The 20,802-nt window shown below is 42.7% G+C and overlaps 1 protein-coding gene across 1 annotated transcript in view; it reads left to right on the top strand.

Annotated features, from left to right (window-relative positions):
* The first annotated feature begins 676 nt into the window (after positions 1-676).
* Apba1 (amyloid beta precursor protein binding family A member 1) overlaps positions 677-20,802 on the top strand; it is a 197,902-nt gene continuing 177,776 nt past the window's right edge. The window contains exon 1 of the mRNA XM_090329671.1: positions 677-894. The gene's annotated coding sequence lies outside the window, so the exon portion shown is untranslated. The remainder of the gene's footprint in view (positions 895-20,802) is intronic.

Raw genomic sequence — 20,802 nt, forward strand, 5'->3', positions numbered from 1 at the left:
TGCCCGGGCCAGCATCCCCGGGGCCAGCGGTGTGCAAGCCGGAGCGCGCGCGCCCCCCCTGGCGGCACCAACGCGAGCGTGCAGCGCGTTGGCGAGGCTGGGCTCTTTGGGAAGATTTCTTTATTTTCCATTTTCTTCCTTTAAAACTGGCCCGGGAAGCGGGAAAACTGTGGAGTCACTAGAGTTGGCAAACACCGTGGCTAAGCGCGCCCGTAGCGTGGCCACTTTGGACGCACCGAGCTCGACCGCTGGTTAGGGACGTAGAGTGGGGAGCCGGGAGCGGGGAGGATCCCTTAGGCTGCGGGTCGAGAAGGATGGGGGTCCCCGTCAGACCTTCCGGGGATGTAACCGTGGTTTCCCACGCCCGGGATTGCCGGCTGGTTCCCTGAGCTCTGGCGCCTGGAGAGGCGCGGGCCATCCCGCACGCCCATCCGAGCGCGCGGTGGCTGGGGCCTCGGGGTGGCAACAGGGAGCCCGCGCGTGGCGCGCGCACGGGCTTGAGAAGCAGGGGCGCCGCTAGTAACTCGGCGTGCGCGCGCCCCGCCCTGCGCGCGCGCCCGCCCTCACTCGCAGGCCCCGCCCCCCTCCCGGGCGCGCGTCACGCGGGGCGGGTGAGCGCGCGGGCGGGAGGAGGGAAGAGAGAGGAGGGCGGGGAGAAGGGGGTGGGGCCGCGGGACTGAGGGGCCGGGAGCCGGCGGCTGCGGAGCCCCGAGCCGGAGCAGAGGCGAGGGCGGCTGCGGTCCTGGTGGTAGCGGCAGCGGCTGCAGCGGGAGAAGATGGTGGCGCTGGAGGTGGGAGCGGCTGGAGCGGAGCTGGCCTCTCAGGCTGGGCACCGTGGCTGTCATTAGCGTCGCCTGCTCCCGCGGGCCCGGCGGACCCAGCTGTCAGGCAGAGGTACCCCGGCCGGGGAGGGGCGGCTGAGGAGGGTGGGGTGCGGGGGTGCCCGGCGCGGATGCCGCCCCACGCGGGGCTCGGGACCTTGTCCAGGGGCGTCCAGGGTGCTGCGTGGAACAATGGTGTTGGGTGTCCGGGGAGGGACGGCGGGCGACGTCCAGGGGGGGCCCTGCCCTCAGCAGCCGGCGAGGCGGGCGGGGAGGGAGACAGAGATGCCCGGCGGCCGGTGCGCGCCGAGATGCTGATGACAGTCATGGCAGGAGTGAGTGTGCGTGTGTGCGCGTGTGTAAAAGGTGCAGCGGTGGGGTGGGGGGTGGCGGACCCGAGGCGTTGGTGCTGGTGGTGGTGGTGGTGGAGGTGAGGTGACATTTCCAGGAATCCCCGCTAGGATCCCTCCTGTCTGGGCTGACTCTCCAGGAGAAAGAATGTGGCAGAGAGAAGGGTGAGGTGAGTAGGATGTGTGTGTGTGTGTGTGTGTGTGTGTGTGTGTGTGTGAAGTGGGTACTGACAGAGGCAGCGGTGTAAGGGGACCAGATTGGTTATTTATATATATATATATATATATTCCCCCTCCCCGCCGTCTCTGAGTGTGTGTCTGGGGTGTGATTCTATCCAGGCTCCCCAAACTGCGCCCCCAATCCAGAGATCTTGCCTGTGGCCCTGAACCCTGTGGGACAGTGTTGGGGTTTTTTGACCCCTGCAACTCTTTGAGGACACTCTCTGCTCACCTCCCGCGTGTGGAGGGGCCGGGTGTTGGCGGGGGGGGGGGTGAGGGTGGGATTTTCGCTTCCCCATTCTCAGGCTTCATGACTGGGGTGGCGCCAGAAGGGAGGGGTGTGTGTATGGGGGGGAGACACAGGAACGTGGAAGTGAGCATGTCTCCTCCAGGCACATGGCAGGGAAATAGGAGAATAGTTACACCTTTCTGGCACTGCTGGTGTCCCTACTTTGAGAAGAGAAGCTTCCGATCCTGGCACTCCTGTAAGGCTCCCTGACTGTCTGACGCTGCAGTTTCTATTGTTTATCTCTTGTCTCACCTGAAGAGAAGGGTCCTTAGTGATCCCCTCTCCCCTTCCCCACAACTTTGAATGCCACTTAGATCTCCTACCATACAAACACACACACACACACACACACACACACACACACACACACACCCTGAAACCTTATGGATCGACAGTCTTTGTGTTGATGCTTTTAGAATGAACTCTGGAGGCAAATATATTGATAGGGTGATGATGGATGGGAGTCTTTATAAAGAGGAGAGAGGGGGACCCATAAAAGAAAAGGGGAAAAAAAGATCATACTGAAAAATATTTGGTGGCTACTCCACAAATGTCATAGAACAGAATGTTTTCCGGAGGAAATGGGAGAGTTGATTGCCACGGCTGGTGACAGCCACCCTCCCAGCCTTCACAATGGCTGTAGTAGCACCCTGGATCATTTGAGAATTGACATTTCCCATGATCGTGAGGATGAGTTCTCCAGTGAGTGAAGTCCCTGTTGGCCTACCTCCCGTACCCATTAATAGGACATTTGATAAATGCCAGCCTCCCCGGGCTGTGTTCTAGGAATCAAGACACAGGAAAGTATCCTGGAGTCTCTAGCTGCTTAATAGCCTCTGCATGCTAAAGATAGGCGTATATAGGAGTGGGTAGAGCGAGACAGGCATGGAGAAGAGAAATGGGGTGTTCTATGGATTCCGCTGCAGTTTGACTCGGTTGGTATCTTAATTTCTCCTGCAGTAGGGTTAGCATGTCCTTACCCTTAACATACTTCTTTGTACTTCTTTGGCTAAAATGTTGTGTGACGAGATTAACCTGCTTAGGACACATTTTAATCACAACACCTTATATTCTACTGCATTGCTGTCAGAACCCAAACTGGCTGTTCCAGTCCTTTTTGCAAAGCCTACAGCAGTCATGTTGTTGTACAAGTTAAATGGGCTACATATGGCTTTCAAGGGTTTCTTCTCTTTTTCTTTCAAATTTCTTTCTTTTTTGGCAAAGATGATATGATGTCATTGTTACATTGAAAAAAACAACAAGACTAGAGCCATCCATACCTGCTTTTGTTTTTTCTTCCCATGTATGTTCTCTTAATGACAGTATATAGACCAGGATCTCTGGAAGCCACCAACATATAGTAAATTTCTCTGTGTCCTTCAAGTAAAGCTTGTTAAAATCTTCATGTGAGGTTTTTGGATCTCATCCAAGACGTACAGATACATTCAGGGAAATGAATTTTGAATCTTAGTTCTTTGCTTTCGTATTGGTTCTGCCAAAACTCTTTCTGAGAAAAATAATTAGGGGAAAGGAAGTCATCATCTTTGTGTTTGCACATTAAAGTAGAGATATAAATTTCTTACCAGAAAGTTTAATAAGTGATTAGGAATTAACCACGGTAGACACACCTGTTCAGAGAAAGTGGCAAGATGTAGTGGCACAATTAATGGCTGAGAAAAATTTTATTATGGCCTTTCTAAAACTAGCACTGGTAAGGTGAATGACCCAGCTTGAATCTGCACTTCTGTCTCCTAATCGGTTGTACCTTTCACTACTTCCTCCAGAAGCCATTCATTTCCTTGGATGCTTTTGCTTCACTTAAAGTAATGATAATACTTGTTCTTTTCCATTGTTGGACCTCTTAAAACAAAAGGTTTTTTTTTGTTTATCTGTTTATTTGTTCCAGAAGACTTGAAAGGAAAGGGCATTCAGAAAATTGATATGAGGGGTCAAAAAGAATCAACCATGGCACTGCAGGAGAGAAGGGCTTTTATCCTATAAGGAATGCATAATGGAGGAAATGGCAAGCAGGGTTAGAAGATTGCTTTTTCTATAAATTGGGTGGTGCCGGAATAGAAGAGAGTGATATATCAAAGGGATAGCTCATTAGAGGAAAAGAAAGCGATGAGCAATGTGTTTGGAATAGGAAGGCTAGTGCCTGCTTTATAAACGGAGGATAGAAACCCATGAGGAGGACTAGAGATTGGAAATGTAAAAAGGGAGGCTGAAGTGATGAAGCCTTCTGGAAGATGGGAAGATACAAAGATACTGGGTGGAGGCATAATTCTCTTGGGACTGAATCATAGGAATTTGGAGGTAAAAAGAAAGGATTTTGCCACTGTCTTTTAAGGAAACTTAGGGAAGGTGTGGGTAAAGTGAGGATAGTTAGTAGAATGACAAAAACTTGTATGAATTGTGGAAATGTGGCGAGTAAAAGATTATCACTCAACACGAAGGTCTCATGTGTTGGAAATGTACCAATCTGTGCCTGGCCAAAGCAACCTATCTAAACAGGGTACAGCAGCCACAGAGGTAGGTTTGTAATAGCGAGCATTTAATGTTGCAAAATTCAGTGTTTTGTCCATCTCCTAAACTTAAAATAAAGAATGTTTACCTTTAAAAGAGCCAGGAAAAAAACTCCACCTGCAGGATCTCTTATGAGTAGCTTCCTTCAGGGATTTCTGAGTTAATAAGAATTTATCTATAAGACTTATAGATAAAAATAATGGGAAATAACATAAGGGTTTTCAAGATGTGAGTTAATTTGTCTATAACAGGAAAAGATGTATTAAAAAGAAATGGCACTGTGGCACAAATGGTAGAGTATTAGCCTTGACAAAGAAGCTCAGGGCAGCACCAAGACCCTGAGCTCAAGCCCCAGGATGAACACACACACACACACACACACACACACAGCCAAATTTTCAAAAGAAAAGTCAAATATAGCACTTCAGCAAATATCACACCCATCATAAGTACTCTATATTTGCAACATGAATACATGAATAAATTATTTTAACAAGCTAGATATAATACCTATGCTCTAAAATTTAATGATTTCTCCTTTATACAATGGACATTTATATTCTGTGGCTTGTATGGCTTTATAATATCAGTGCTATTTTATATAGTTATGCTTGAACAATAGCAATAGCAACCACTAAAAGCACCTTTTTTTTCTCCACAATATGTATCTGTTAGATTCCTGTCATGATTCTAATAAGATTATGGAACTTGAACTGTGATGGAATGATTTTGAGGAAGCTATATCAATAAGAAAATATATAACATATGTGCTATGAAGAATAAAATGGCCAGGATGTGAGTCTGGGCTATCATCCTAGCTACTCAGGAGGTTGACATCTGAGGATATTGGTTCGGCACCAACCCAGGTAGATAAATCCAAGAGACTGTCATCCCCACTCAAGTAGGCAGAACTGGAAGTGTGGCTCAGGTGGAAGAAGGAAAACTATGAGGGGAAAAAGCAGATCAGGAGCTTGAGGCTCCATGAATTTAAGCTCCAATATCAGCATGCACACACACACACACACACACACACACACACACACAAATGGAAGGCAATAGAACAGGACAATGTGAGGGAGTGGTGTTATTTTGCATGGTATTGTCAGGGAAGACCTTGAGTGGTGAGAATTTAAGGATATGACGGAGTTCACCAGGCAGATATTCAGGGAGGGTTATATAGAGTGAGGCGGGTACATGCTTGATAAATTCAAGGTATATCAGGGAAGCATTCTTGGGTTCTTTGGTTCCTATGGATATGTACACATTATTTACTTCTGCATTATCATGACCCAAATACCTAAGAAAAACAACATCAACTGTTTACCTGAGTCAGAGATTTCCCTGTATGGTTGTTTGTCCCCCATATTCCTCCATGCTTGATCAAGACATCATAATGCAAGGAGTAGGTAGAGGAGAAGGTGGTTCATCTCATGGTAGACAGGAAGCAGAAAGAAGGAATATAGGAAGAGGCCAGGGCAAGATACAGCCTGCAAAGACACAGCCAATGACTGACTTCCTCCAACTAAGCCCTCATCTCCTACTTTCACCTCTTCCCAATGATGCCATTGTATAATGAATACACCCATGAGTTAATGTATTTATTAGCCCAGAGCCCTATCAATCTAATTATCTCCAAAAATGTCTTCACCAACACCCTCAGAGACATGCTTTATGAATATCTTGAATCCCTGCTCAATCCAATCAAGTTGACAATCAAGATAAACTATCCTAATGCAGCATCACCCCAGTATAGTTGGAGTAGTCATTTAGGCAGTCTGGTAAGATGCTTTGCCTTTCAGCATTGGATCTGAGTCACCACACACTGAATCACTGCACGCCATTTGGGACAACCTGTGAAGAAATGTTGGCTTTAGGAAAAGATGGATGTTCTCACTAAACCTATTACAGTTATAAAACATGAAGACTGACTCTGATGGTAGTGATAAAATTCTTTGGAAGGAGTCCTTCACCCTGGTCATATCACATCACACTGTGGTTTGGGATCCCCTTTCTTCCTCCATGTTTTACATCTTGATCTCACGAGGCTCTAACTGTTTTGTTCTTCTGGATATACCATATAACACAGAGACACACTTTTTTCCATTAGTAAGAGATCATTAGGTTCTTCCTGAAATGAATGCAAGAAATAATCCCAAAGATTCCAGTAATGCAGGTGTAAAGAATAATGGCAAAGTTCTTTTTACCTTGACTTCTGCAAGCAGCTAGGTGTGTCCCAAAGAGGACTAAAATCAGCATGTGCAACTGAGGTGGTTTGTGCATGCAGACACTGTAACTGGGATTTAGGTTCAGATAGTTTATTGGGGAAGCAAGGATAAGAAGTGCAAATAAAGGATGTGAGTCAGGGAGGGAAAGCAAGGCAGGAACTGGTCTCCACTGTGAAAAATTGAAGCTTGGCTCTGCTTCTGTTCTGTACACTTTAGAATTGTCCATCAAGCCAGGGGGAAACTAGGGTATTTTTCCACCATTTATCCTGGGGAGTGTTAAATCCTCAGCACTTTTGAGCTGAAGTATTAGCCTAAGCAAGCTCCAGAGGTGCCCGAGAAAGCCCTTAGCAGCAAGGGAGGGCTGGCAGTGTGGGAAGCTCTCAGTATGTGTGGGGGAACTGTCCATCAAAGCTGTAGGTGAATGCAGAAGTGGGCTGGGTACCTGGGATCTCTGTTCTACATGGCACAGAGGTATCAAAAGAAGTTTTTGACGGATATGAGTTGACTTGACAGCAGTTATTGGTATGTTAATCTAGGAATTTTAATGTACTACAACAGCCTGCAGTCCATTTCACTCACAAGCTAGCTACTGACAATGCTCGCTTATCTGAGGTGCAGATTACCCTATGTGCTCGTGAATGAGATACCCCCGAATATATAAAAATGTCTATTTGAATATGAACCTTCTAGGAATACAGGTGAAGAGTGAAATGTCTACTTACATTTAATTGATTGATTCACTCAGATTATTGAATATCACTCTGTACAGAATTAATAATTTAGAAATGCATTCATCCTATGTGTTACTGAAATGTTTTCCATACTTCTTCTACTCCAGAGTCCATCATCCGAGTCACTCTTGGTAGAGTAATCTTCTAGCCTTTTAGATAGAATACTGCTTGAATTTCTGTAAGATGCAGCCTCTGTAATTTTTTTTAACAGGCGAGTACTGTTTATTGAAGGGCACAGACCTTCCCAGGAGATTGGAGGTTGTGCTAGGGACTGCATTTGTCGGGGGGGGGGTAGACTTATATTGGGCTTAACAATGAATCAAAAATAAAAAATGGATTATGGTCTCCTGGGGGCTCCGGGTGGTATCTTTGGCCAGGCCCACAAGGGAATGATCCACTTTGAGTGTGGGGGCCATTTTTCCTTGGAGACCAAGGTTGCCTGCAGACAGGTGCACGTGAGCATGCACCTGGGGTTTTGCTTGATTTTGGTGAATAAGATAAGACTCAGTCCTTCATCTTCCATCTTTACATACATAAAAAGATTGGGCCTAGAAGGAAGAGGCAGATCCTTCATATAGGGTCAAGAGGGGAGACAAGGGAAAAGGGTCAATGGTTATCTTTCTGGCTACTTCCTGCTGACACGGGGCATTGTTTTAGGGGTAGTCTTCCAGTAGGTTATCCTGTTGAAGGGCTGGAGTTCCAAGGGCCTCTCTTCTCCCTTGAGTGGCTGGTATCCTGTTGCTATGAAGAACTCTCTGGGAGGTGAAAGTTTGGACTGTTCCAGGCTCCACTGAAAGATGGCATATCCTCTTTAAGGGGAACATCTAAGACAACTGCCATCAGTGAAACAGTCAGGGGATCCTGGGATAGGCAGGTCTGAGATATGAGAGAATGGATTTAGAGAAAGACCTATGGTTTTTGAGCAGGAGTGAACTGGAGATTCAGATTCTTGGGTGGAGACAGGCAAGAGGGTTGCAGGGTTTAGAAGTGAGGTTTGTTCAAAAAATAGGGTAGGATCAAGGAGAAAGGCATGGAGGATTTGGTTGGGAAGGAGGTAAGGAGAGAAAGGTTTTGAGGCTTAGGAGGTCCTTAAGGGAGTGAGAGGTGAGAATGTGGAGAGGGCTGTGAAGGGAAATCTTATGGGCTTCTGGGGCTGAGTACCATGGCTGCCAGAATCTGGAGACAATGGGCCATCTCATATCCATTAGTTTGGATAGGTATGCAAAGGGGCGGAAGGTGTCTCCTCCTTTTTGACAGAAAATGGCTAAGGCCTGCCCTTTAAGTGTATAAGAAAAAGAGCCTCTGTAAACTTTATTTCTGACCCTGTGTACCTATTCACATAATAAAGAAAACATTTGCTTTATTAAATCTTTTTCCTATTGGGTATATATTCATGAAGTCCCTATCTATTTTGAATATGGATGTCCTCTGAGGACATCTATTACAGGCATTTCAAAGCTGCTCCCAGGAATATATATTTAAATTAGTATTAACCCTTGGCTTCCTCTACTCATTTGATCATTTGAGGCATGTCAGTCACAAGACCTCCATCACTATCCCCGTTTTGTGTTGGTTGAGGTTGTTTGAGGCAGTCATCTCCAAAGAGTTCTAAGCATCCCCTGAAACACACACTCTTTTCATGGAATCTTTGGTCTTCCCAGCTAATCTGTTTCTGACATGGTTTCTCTCTTTAAAATCAGTCACTATCACACCTGCGTTAATGAATTGCTTGATTTTCAATTTAGGTTATCTCACAGATAATAGGTTTTTTGCTCATTGCTTTGAGAAGAAAGTAATTAAGAGAATGCTGTATGAAATGGGAAACTGTAAGCATTCAAACATAAAGCACCTTTCTGTTTCTGAAATGTACTTTGCGGAGGGGGGGAAAACAGCAGTCTCATCTTATTTTTGAATATATGATTGTGGGAAGTTGTCAAGGTATGATGGTGGCAAACCATTCCTGCTCACTATTTCCCAGCAGCATGCTACCTTTCTGTTCCTAGGTGAGTTCATTAGCATTCAGTTAGTGTGGAAAATAGCAACAGGAATTTTTCATATAGGAATTGATTGGCCATCCTTCTAAATATAGTAATGATTTATATATGTTTCTGTCTATTTATAACATTTATATCTCAAGATCAGTTCTGTATTTACTACCAAGTACATGTTATACTTGAGCAGGTATGTATAAATCTTTTTCTTCTTCAAGACGGAGTCTCACTAGGTTACCCAAGCTGGTCTTGAAGTAATAATCCTCCTGCCCCAGCTCCCCCAGTCATTGGGTACTGGCACGCCAGGCAAGCTTTATTGTAGCACATTCAAATTCAACAGCACAGGTTGTCACTTAAAGAAATTCTGCTTAACAGGAATAATTACCTCTTCACTACTGAATTAGAATTTTTATACTAGACTTTTACTAAAATGGATTATACTCTACTGCAATGGATTTTGTACATTTTTTACCATGATTCTTAGAATACAAATTATTTCACAGACTGGCATTATAGATGAATATATGTATATGTGTGTGCATGTGTATACACATATCACTGAGATAAGTTCATGCAACACTATTTGTTCTTTATTATATGTATACTCTGATAGTTGCTGTCTTGTTCTAGATTTTTTTTCCCATGCTTGCCAACCCACTAAACTGATTTATTTCAGCACTAATGGGTTCTGACAGGCAGTGTGAGGAACACTGCTCCTTTGTATAGCAGCAATCCGAAGAGGACTTATTTCTTACTCTACGAAATAATTCTATGTCAAAAGAGGGGTTTCCCCCCATTTGTCTAAAATCATTAGCATATTTGGAGATGTGATAGTATGACTATATGGTGTAACAATACTCATAAAGGCAAACTTTATTTTTGAGTTAGCATTTTATTTCTAAACAAAGAAAGTCTACATGTAGGAAATGGCCAGCGATGTGAGGTGAATGGACTATTTCCATTTGTTTATTTATTTACGTATTAGTGATATAGAGTTGAACTCCAGGTCTGGGCTCTATCCTTGAGCTCTTTTGTTCAAGGCTAGTGCTCTATCACTCAGAGTGACGTCACCACTTCCGGTTTCCTGGAGGTTAATTGGAGTCTCACAGTTCCTGCCTGAGCTGGCTTTGAGCCATGGTCCACAGATCTGAGCCTCCTGAGTAGCTAGGATTATAGGTGTGAGCCACCACCAGCACCCAGCTTGGACTGCTTTTTTGTTGTTGTTGGTGGTGGTGGTGGTTGTGGAGCTTGAGCTCTGTGCCTGGGCACTATCCCTGAGCTCTTCAGCTGAAGGCTAGTGCTCTACCAGTTGAGCCACAGTACCATTTCTGGTTCTCTGGTGGTTCATTGGAGACAAGAGTCTCTTGTACTTTTGTGCCTGGGCTGGCTTTGAATGATGATCCTCAGATCTCAGCTTCCTGAGTAGCTAGGATTGCACATATGAACCACTAACACCCAGTTTGGACTGGTTCTTCAATCTGGTAGTTTTCCTGGGCTGTATGAATCCTGTGAATATGGCCCCACCTCCTTCATGGCTGCTTTTTCTAAGACTCAGCTTTTTTTCTCCAGCATCTTTCCTATCCTTCTCTCTTTCTGTCCCTCTTCCATGGTTACATTGTGTGTGTGTGTGTGTGTGTGTGTGTGTGTGTGTGTGTGTGTGTGTGTGTGTGCTGGTCCTGAGGTTTGAACTCAGAGCCTGGGAGCTGTACCCAAGCTTTTGTACTCAAGGCTACTGTCTTCCACTTAAGCAGAGCTCCACTTCTGGCTTTTTGGTAGTTAACTGGAGATTAGTCTCACAGTTTCCTATCTGGGCTGGTTTTGAACTACAGCCTTCAGATCTCTGCTTTCTGAGTTTTAGCTAGGATTATAGGAATGAGAGCCACTGATGTACCTCTGGCTACATGCTTGTAATGCCTGAAGTTCTGGATGCTTAGTTAATAAATTCCAACCTAATGTATTTCTTCCCAGGTGTGGAAATTGTTTTTTTTTATTGTAATTAAGAAAAGGGTTACATGATATTTGCCAGATAGAAGGTGCATTAATTCATATATATTGATACCCTTTCACATGTCTCGGTCCCCATTACCCTCTCCTCCACCCCCTCCCCCCGGAAATTGTTTTTATACCCACTTTTCTTCCAAATAACTTGGAAATAGGAGAATCACTTTTCCCTAAGATAATACCTGGGAGAAGTTTTTTTTGGGGGGGGGGATGTCATGGCGCTGGTACTCGGCCTGGGTGCTGCCCATGAGCTCTTCAGCTCAAGCCTACTACCCTACCCCTTGAGCCACAGCCCCACTTCCTGTTTTCTAGAGGTTAATTGGAGATGTGTCCCAAGGTCTTTAGTGCCCAGGCTGGCTTTGAACTGTGACCCTAAGATCTTAGCCTCCTGAGTAGCTAGGATTACAGGTGTGAGCCACCACACCTGGCTTGTTTTTTGGTTTTGTTTTTGTTTTGTAAGTTAATTGAATCTTTTTATTTATTTATTTATCCTGGGAGAATTTAGTCCTGAAGAAGCTACAAAATTTTCCACAGTGTTGGGCTGCGTGAAACCCTAATGTAATGAAATCTTGTGCTCAGCTATGTCTGTCTCCTTTACATCTCTGTCTAATACCAAAACATACCAGTTCCTTCCAAAAGTTCAACAGGTTCCCCATCCAGGCACCCCCTTCCATCAATTACTATTACAAAATCCCAGGCCTGCAATGAAGTATTATGTACTATCCACGGGATTAACTCATACATTTCTCATAATGATCTTGCTAGTCTTCATAACTACCACTTATGTCTCATACAAAACTTTGGGAGCTGTCAGAGAGTCTCTCAGTGACTAAAGGAGAGGGCAGAGGGGATTGCTTGTGTCAGGTTCAGGGATGGGAATCAGTGCAGCCATGTACCCACCCTGAAGTCTCCTCTGAGCCTTGAAACAACCTTACTTATCTCAGGTGAATTCTTATTTTTGATGCCCTCATCCCTGTAGAAGTGTGTGTGTGTGTGTGTGTGTGTGTGTGTGTGTGTGTGTGTGTGTGATCATTGAACAAACGTCCCTCCTGTCTGGGAATCATGAATTAGAAAGGATTAAGAGGTCAGGAATATGGTGCTTCCATAAACTGCCAATGATAAAAGTGCATCCAGATTGGTCTGGGCCTGGTTTTCACAGGCAGTTAAAAGGCAATGATGAAACTTGGCCTTTACATCTTTCCCTAAAGGCCAGTGGAGAGTTAAATGAGATATAAAGGGTTAAAGAAATGATTTCCCTGGCCCTAGACCCTAGTTTCAGCTTCCTCTATGTCAGAAGTTGGCAACCTTTTTCTGAATAGCAACAGATAGTAAATAGACTTTGTTTGTTTGTTTGTTTATACTGGGGATCCATTTCCTTAACTTTTTTGCTCAATTCTGGTGTTCTACTACTTGAGCCATACTTCTACTTCTAGCTTTTTTCCTTATTAACTGGAGATAAGGATCTCAAGGACTATTCTGCCCAATCTGGCTATGAACCATAATGCTCAGATTTCAGGCTCTTGAATAGCTAACATTATAAACATGAGCTACTGGCAGGAAATAGATTTTATAGCCCACATACTCCCAGTTACAACTTTTCAACTCTGTTGCTATAGTGTAAAAGTAGCCCTAGACAATGTTGAAGCCCATAAATATGGCTATATCCCAGTAAAAGTTTATCTATGGACATTGGGATTCTAAGTTCATACATTTTCACATAACTGAAAAATTTGAACGCTCTTCCTTTTTTCCAAACGAGCTACAAAACCATCTACACAGTTATGGTGGCAATAGCAGGGAACAAGTTGAGTTTGTCCCACAGGCCCATGATCTAAATTCTCCTAGTGCTTTGCTCCATGCTGCAACCCCAAAGCTCTTGTTCCCCTTTCCAACTACATTTATATATCTTCAGTGTGCAACCCCACACAGAGATCCTGTATACTAAATAGGTCAATATCCAATTATTGAATCAATAGGGGTCAAAAAATCTGTTGCTTTTGTACATAACCTATCCTACCTATCCGGTGTACTCTTCTTCATCTATTTTCTATCAAATCTCAGAATGATTGAGTTAACATATTGTGATTGAATTTAAGAACTTTGAGATTCTGGCCATTAAGTCCACTCTCCCCCTTCTGCTAATACCCATAAAAGGAAAAGAATGTCCAGGAAAAAGAAAGGAAAATAAGCAGACAAAACAAAACCAACATTTCAGCCTGGAAGGGACTTGCTAGAGAATAACAAAAGTATCCAAGGGCTTGGCTGTGGTCCCTTAGGCTTCTGTCACTGTAGGATTCTCTGCCGTGGCTGCCAGCATCCTTGCATGTGAGGGTGCTTTCCTCAAAGTTCAGTATATGCGCCTATACTCTGTCCATATAGCTATAAATAATGTGGACTAGTAGGATGGAAGGGTCCTTTGATCCATATTTTCCTGACACATGTCAAGGAGACACACATATCTCTGAAGAGCAAGGGTTGGCAATAGCTTGCATCCTTATTATTAAGTTATTATTGTTAATAAATTATTAAGAAATATATACACTAATTTTTTAAAGAGTAGACAAAAACTGGATGGTGGAATTATAACAGAGTGTGTTTGGGGGGGTAGTTGTTTCAAACATCTTACAGTGAAATCAGATACTCTTCAGGTTATGATGAGTTATATCCTAATAAACCCAGTTTAAATTGAAAGTATCATTTAGCTTGAAAATTCATGCAATCAGCATAACTTACTGAACACAAGACACAGCACAGAATAGAGTGTCCATTGTTTCTCCTCTGAGTTTTGTGTCTGACTTCAGCTTTTGCCCTATGCCTTCTCCTAGCAGCCTGAGAGAGTACTATACCCATATAGTGCTACATTTCTCCCCCAAAAGGATCAAAATCTGCAATTTGAAAAGTGCCATTCCTACTGAATGCATAATACTTTGGTACCATTGTAAAGCTGGCAATTGTAAATCTAACACTGCAACTCAGAGACCATCTGCATGTACTCTATAATAAGAAAAGGGTACATGGTGTATGTGTGTGTGTGTGTGTGTGTGTGTGTGTGTGTACTTGAGCTGAAGAAAAAGAACTCTACTAGATATCAGGACCAAAATCAATAGTATATATTCCTCATTCTAAGCATTATACAGGAAGTAAATAATTAAATCAACTTTCAAGTAAGTACTTAAGTATGTCAGCCAGTGCCAGGTGCCAGTGTCTCATTCTTATAATATTAGCTACTCAGAAAACATCCCATCCAGAAAGTCCATGAGTCTTACTTCCAATTAACCACACACAGAAAGAAACAGAAGTGGTAGCACAAAAGCTAAGGGACAGCACCTAACCTCTGAGTCAAGCACCAGTACCAGGGCACATGCATACACACATGCACATGCACATGCACATGCAAAATAGTATTTCAGTCTGTTGAAATATATGAAGTTACTACAACATGGAACAAAAGCTTTATGATGTGTGAAAATTGTAAATTGTACTTCTAACCTATGCTACAGGATGTCTTGAAGTCAGAATGTTAAGCCAGTATCTAAACAAAAAAATAAACATGTTCACTCATCAGGGAAAATATTTGAAGCCTGTGTGGGAAAGAGAGGCGAAGGATTTGTTACCTATTATGTCTAAGCTGCTTCATGGGAGACAACATAGTGCTGACTGGTGATGCAGACTGTCTTCAAAATTACTCATAGTGAATGGATGCGGGGGGTGGGGCGGGGCAACGGGGGGAGAACCTACTTTGAAATCACTGTGTAGTAATAGGTAGGCAATTATCCATCTGTCTCCAGCGGCTTATGTGGCATAAGGCTGTCCTTGTAGAAATAAAGAGAATGTGCTTACAAAGGTAGAGATTCAGGTTTCATGGGCAATGCTATATGCACATAATATTCACATAAGTAAATAGCCCCTTTTCTTCTTTGAGTTTAATTTCCCCCCACCATTGTTTAATTCTCCCCCGCCTCTCTTCCTTTCTTCCACTTGGGAAATTACAGTAGGTTTGTTTCCATCTCAATGCTTATTTTGATGGCTTCCTTTTAGGCTGGAGACTTTCAGCAAATATCTGGCCAACAGTGGGTATCCATTCACAGGGCTGTGACACTGAAGCAGACCAGAAGGTCTATATTTGTTGCTGAAATTGTGAGTTAGATCTGACTCTGCAGAAGCAAGCACAGAGAAAGGAGTTCATGTGCACAGGAGCTGCTTTATTAAGCACATGCTCTCAGGGGAAACTGTAAAGGGAAGGGGAAGAAGTCAAGACAGTGTGTGATCTCAGTCAAAATGCCCCAGAGGGTGACTTCTGCCTGATCTCAGGGGAGCACTGGAGTGTAAGTCAGCTTCAGCTTGTATCTGCCTGGTTCACTGAAGGTTGTTCCTTCCATCCTAGGTAGCCATTGGTTAAGAGCTCCTAGGAATAGGGGAATCTATATGAGGTTCTCTGGGTTTTCCAGCTCCTTATATGAAAGGGTAAAGCTAATGCAGGCATGGTGGTGCATGATTGTAATCCCAGCTATTCAGAAGGTAGAGATCTGGAGGTTATGGTTTGAGATTAGCTAGAGGTGGTGGGGCTGGTGGGGGAGAGTGAAGGATCCTATCTCAACAAAAGAGATGGACATTCTGGTATATGCCTCTTCACTAAGCTGTATGGAGAACCTAAGTAGGAAGATTACAGTCTAGGCTGGCCTAGGCAAAAACACAAGCTCCTATCTCCTAAATAACAAAAGCAGAAAAGGACTAGAGGTCTGGCTCAAGTGGTAGAGTACCTGCCTTGTAAGCATGAGGACCTGAGATTAACACAGTTTAATTACTTCAAAGAAATGAATCAAAATCTCTTTTCTGAAAATCTCTCTTCCACTCTTTTGTGGCCCTTATTAAAAGTGGAGTCTTGAGAGGAAAGATATTAAAATATATATGTGGGTCTATAATCAGGAGTCACCCAAAACCAAAGCTAAAGGAGATTCTAAGATAAAACTGAAGTAGAAAGTCAAGTATCAAGGCGTCTGTGTTTTAGCATACATACATGTCTGTGCTTAAGCATTTATATTCCTCCGATTTCATGGGAGAGACCAGTAATTGATAATTAGAAAATTCAAATGCTACCTACAAAAGTACTGCATTAGTTTTTTTTTTAAGTTATAATGTGTTGTATCTGGAGAATGTAGGGCCATGACTACCATTGAAACTTTTGGACCAAGCCTAGTTGCTGAATCTTCCCCAACATTTTCAGATGGTAACACCAAACAAAAGTAAGTTGCTGGTATCAGCTGGAGTCACAGCATCCATATTGTGACATCAGTTAATCCAGGGGAATTAAAAAATAAACCTAAGCAATAATTGGTAGGTTAAGAAAGTGTGCTCTCATTCAGGGAATCCGTGTGTGAGCAATTATCCTCAATCTTGAACAGGTTATCAAATGGACTGGACTCACCAGGGTGCAGCTTCTTCTCTCACAGCCTCCTTGTACCCATTTCATAGACTTGACTTTTGTTCTCCAATGGCACAGGTCCCTTAGAGTTCCCAGTTATTGTTAATCAGTTAAAAAAACAAGGTCATCCAGTTTATAATAATTTCATACTATCTACTGTAATAGTTAAAAGCCTAAGCAGTCCCTGCATTTTTTATTTTTTTTTTAAATTTTCCACATAATTTACAGTGGGAAATGTATCACGTGTCTGAAAAAACCTATAGAATGCATAGATCAAATAGTAGACATCCTGTTCTTTCCAGTCACTGTCAACCAGCACCCCACCCCACAAGGCAGATTCATTTGCTTTTAATTTCATATAAATGTAATCACATGGCATGTAATACTCGATTCATTTAACCCTTTGCTTAATATTATTTCAGAGATTTGCCACATTTTGTATGTATCAGTAGGTCATTCCACTTAATTGCTCTTTAGTAAATCATGTATGAATATTCTGACTTTACTCTTCTTTAAAGGACAGTTGTGTTGTTGAACTATGCACATTCTCAAACATTTACTTCATGCAATACACACTGATTTCTGTAGGGCATATGTTGAGGAGTGGAAATGCTGTGTCACAGAAAAGGTTGCATCAAGTGACATTCCCAGGTGCTTCTGGGAAGGAGCGATACTGTCATCTGAGTTCATGAGAGATGCCGTCATCCTACATCTGCAGCAGCTCTCAGTATCCTCCCTGTTGCTTAACCATTCTGGAAAGTGTGGAGAAGTGTTGTAGTCTGCTTAAACTGTCACCTTATGCTGATAGTTTAAACAAACAGTTTACTTCCTGCCAGTTCTGGAGATTATAAATCCCAGATCAAAGTTGTCTGGTGTGTTCCAAAGCTTCTCCCCCTGGTTTGTAGGTGGTCACCTTTTTTTCATAAATTTTTTAATTGTAATTAATAGAAGGGTTACATGATATTTGCCAGATAAATGGTGCATTAATTCACATACATTGATACCCTTTCACATGTCTTGGTCCCCATTTCCCTCCCCCCCACTCCCATCCCTCCTCTTGTTTTCCCCCCTTCCCTATCCAATTTCAAATAACCAAATACAAATATATCTGATATATCAGGTAACAAAGTGAGATACTGTAACAATATGAGATAACTAAGGGACAGCAAAAAAGATGAGAGATAACATAGTACCTTAAGGACATCAATCATTCATTATATGGCTTATGTTTCTATATCCTAGAGATCCTTTCATTTAGCGTCATACTATATGGCCTTATGTATCAAGGTTTTGCTTTATTGCAAATCTCTGCTAGGAGAGCCCAAGGTTTCTACCGATTATGACAAATGAGGGAAACCACTGAGCCTAAGTTCCTTTGAGTCTGGCTTACTTCACTTAATATGATTTTTTTCTAAGTCTTTCCATTTCCTTACAAATGGGGCGATGTTGTTCTTTCTGACAGCAGCATAGAATTCCATAATTATCAAAACAGCTTGGTAGTGGCACAAGAACAAGCCTGAAGACCATTGGAATAGAACTGAAGACCCAGATATTAAACCACAGACCTATGGCCACCTAATCTTTGACAAGGGAGCCAAAAAAATAGAATGGAAGAAAGATAGCCTCTTCAACAAGTGGTGCTGGCAGAACTGGTTAAGCACCTGCAGAAAACTAAAGTTGGATCCTTCTTTGTCACCTTGCACTAGAATTAACTCCAAATGGATCAAAGATCTAGAGGTAAAAGCCGACACACTGAAAACTTTACAAGAAGGAATAGGAGATACACTAGGCCTCCTTGGCACAGGTTTAAACTTTCTTAATAAGGACCAAGAATCACAACAAATCAGAGAAAGGCTGGATAAGTGGGACTGCATTAAACTGCAGAACTTTTGTATGGCAAAGGACATAGCTAGTATATTAATTAGGAAGCCTATAGAGTGGGAGAAAATCTTCACCAACCATACAACGGACAAAGGCCTCATATCTAAAATATATCAACAGCTCAAAAAATTGAATCACTCCAAAACTAACCTCCAAAGTAACAACCATCCCATTAAAAGATGGGCCAAAGACTTACAGAGAGTCTTCTCTGAAGAAGAAACAAAAATGGCCTATAGACACATGAAGAAATGCTCAACATCTCTGGTCATAAAAGAAATGCAAATCAAAACAACTCTAAGATTCCACCTCACTCCAGTTAGAATGGCCAGGATCAAGAAAATAGCAACAGATGCTGGAGGGGACGTGGCCAGGAGGGATCACTACTACACTGTTGGTGGGAGGGCAAACTTGTTCAACCACTATGGAAAGCAGTATGGCAGTTCCTCAAAAGACTAAACATAGAGCTCCCCTATGACCCAGCAATTCCACTACTTGGCATTTACCCAATCATCCAGAAACAAGGACATACTAAATCCACCAGCACAATAATGTTCATTGCAGCACTATTTACCATAGCAAAGATATGGAACCAACCTAGATGTCCTCAATCGATGAATGGATCAACAAGATGTGGTATTTGTACACAGTGGTCACCTTTTTGCTCTGCCTTCACACTGTCTTTCCTTTGTGCATTTCTGGTATCTCTTCTTTTAAGAACATTGGTCAGACTCAATTTTAGGAACCCATCCCAATCATTTTATTTAACCTTAATTTCCTTCTGTAGGCCCCATCTTTAAATATGATCACACTGCTTCAGCATATGAATTCTGATAGCGACACAGTTTTACCCATAATTCTTGGTTCATGTGTTCATGGGTTGAACCACATGGCCATCTTCCAAGTAACATGAAGTAAGCAAGAGGCAGTCAATTTTGTTAAGTCAAAGAACAATTAGTAATGATTTCAGTGACTACTTGGGAAGATTTCTATCATAGAAGTAAAATATGTTATAAAATACATTAAACACACTATCTTAGATATTTAGAATTTGTATTTTATGTATGCATAACCACTGTTTAAATATATAGATAAAAAAGACATAGAAGATTGTGAATATCCAAGATTTTCCTGTACTCCTTCCAGCCCTCCTCCTTTTCTTCCTCCACCTCCTCCTTCTCATCTTCCTCTTCTTCCTTCTCTTTGTCTTTCTCCTTTTTTGCTCAAAGGTAGAGCTCTACTACTTGAGCCACAGCTCCACTTCTGGATTTTTGGTGGTTAATTTGAGATAAAAATCTCACATACTTTCCTGCCTACGCTGGCTTTGAACTGCCACTCTCAGATCTTAGCCTCCTGAAGAGCAAAGATTACAGGTTAAGCCACAGGCGACTGACTCAGCATTGGTGATTCTTAAATGCCATATAACAACAATCAATGAATCAATTCCTCTTCTATGTCTATAAAAGTACCTGAAATAACCAACTCAAAAGGAGCCAAAGGCTTATTCTGGCCGATGGCTGTGCAGGTGTCAGTCTATAATCAATGGATTCTTTTGCTTGTGTCTGTGGCACTGCTATCATGGGTGGAGCACATGGTGGAGGAAAGCCACTCCTATGGCCAGGAGAAATAAAAAGGAGCAAGGAGTGGGATGGGATCTCACAATCATCTTTGAGAGCACACCCCAGTGACCTGAAAACCTGGTATTAGGCTCTGCCTCTTCCATTACATCCCAATACTTCCACCTGTGAACTAAATCTTTAACTGATGGGCCTTCGGGAGCACAACATATATTCTTTTACTTGACAGATTGTCTATGCACTATAGCTATATTATTATATGTAAGCAGTTTCTTGTCATTGACATGTGACATTCAGTTGTGCAAAAGCATAATAATGTGTTCATTCATTTTTCTGTTGGTAGACAACTGTGTCATTTTTTTGGCTTGGACTATCAAGAACAAAATTAATGTGAACGCATTAATATATACTTTTAATATGCATATTTACTTCTGTCCACATTTTTATATACTTTGAAGTGGAATTCCATCTCCCTCTCCCCACCTCAGGGTGCTGGGAAGCAAACAAGGATCTCATGGCAAGCAAGTATTCTACCTCTGAGCTCCACCCCATATCCTTTAATATGCATTCTTTTTGTTTGTTTGTTTTGGCACTTGTGAGGCTTGAACTCAGGGCCTGAGCACTGTTCTTGGAATTTCTCAAAGCCAGAGCTCTACCACTTGAGCCACAGCACTACTTCCAACTTTTTTCTATGTATATGGTACTAAGGAATCAAACACAGGCCTTTATTGCATGCTAGGCAAGCGCTCTACCACTAGGCCAAACTCCCAGC

Source organism: Megascapheus bottae, chromosome 3 (assembly GCF_031878675.1).
Source record: "Megascapheus bottae isolate mThoBot1 chromosome 3, mThoBot2.hap1, whole genome shotgun sequence".
NCBI lineage: Eukaryota > Metazoa > Chordata > Mammalia > Rodentia > Geomyidae > Megascapheus > Megascapheus bottae.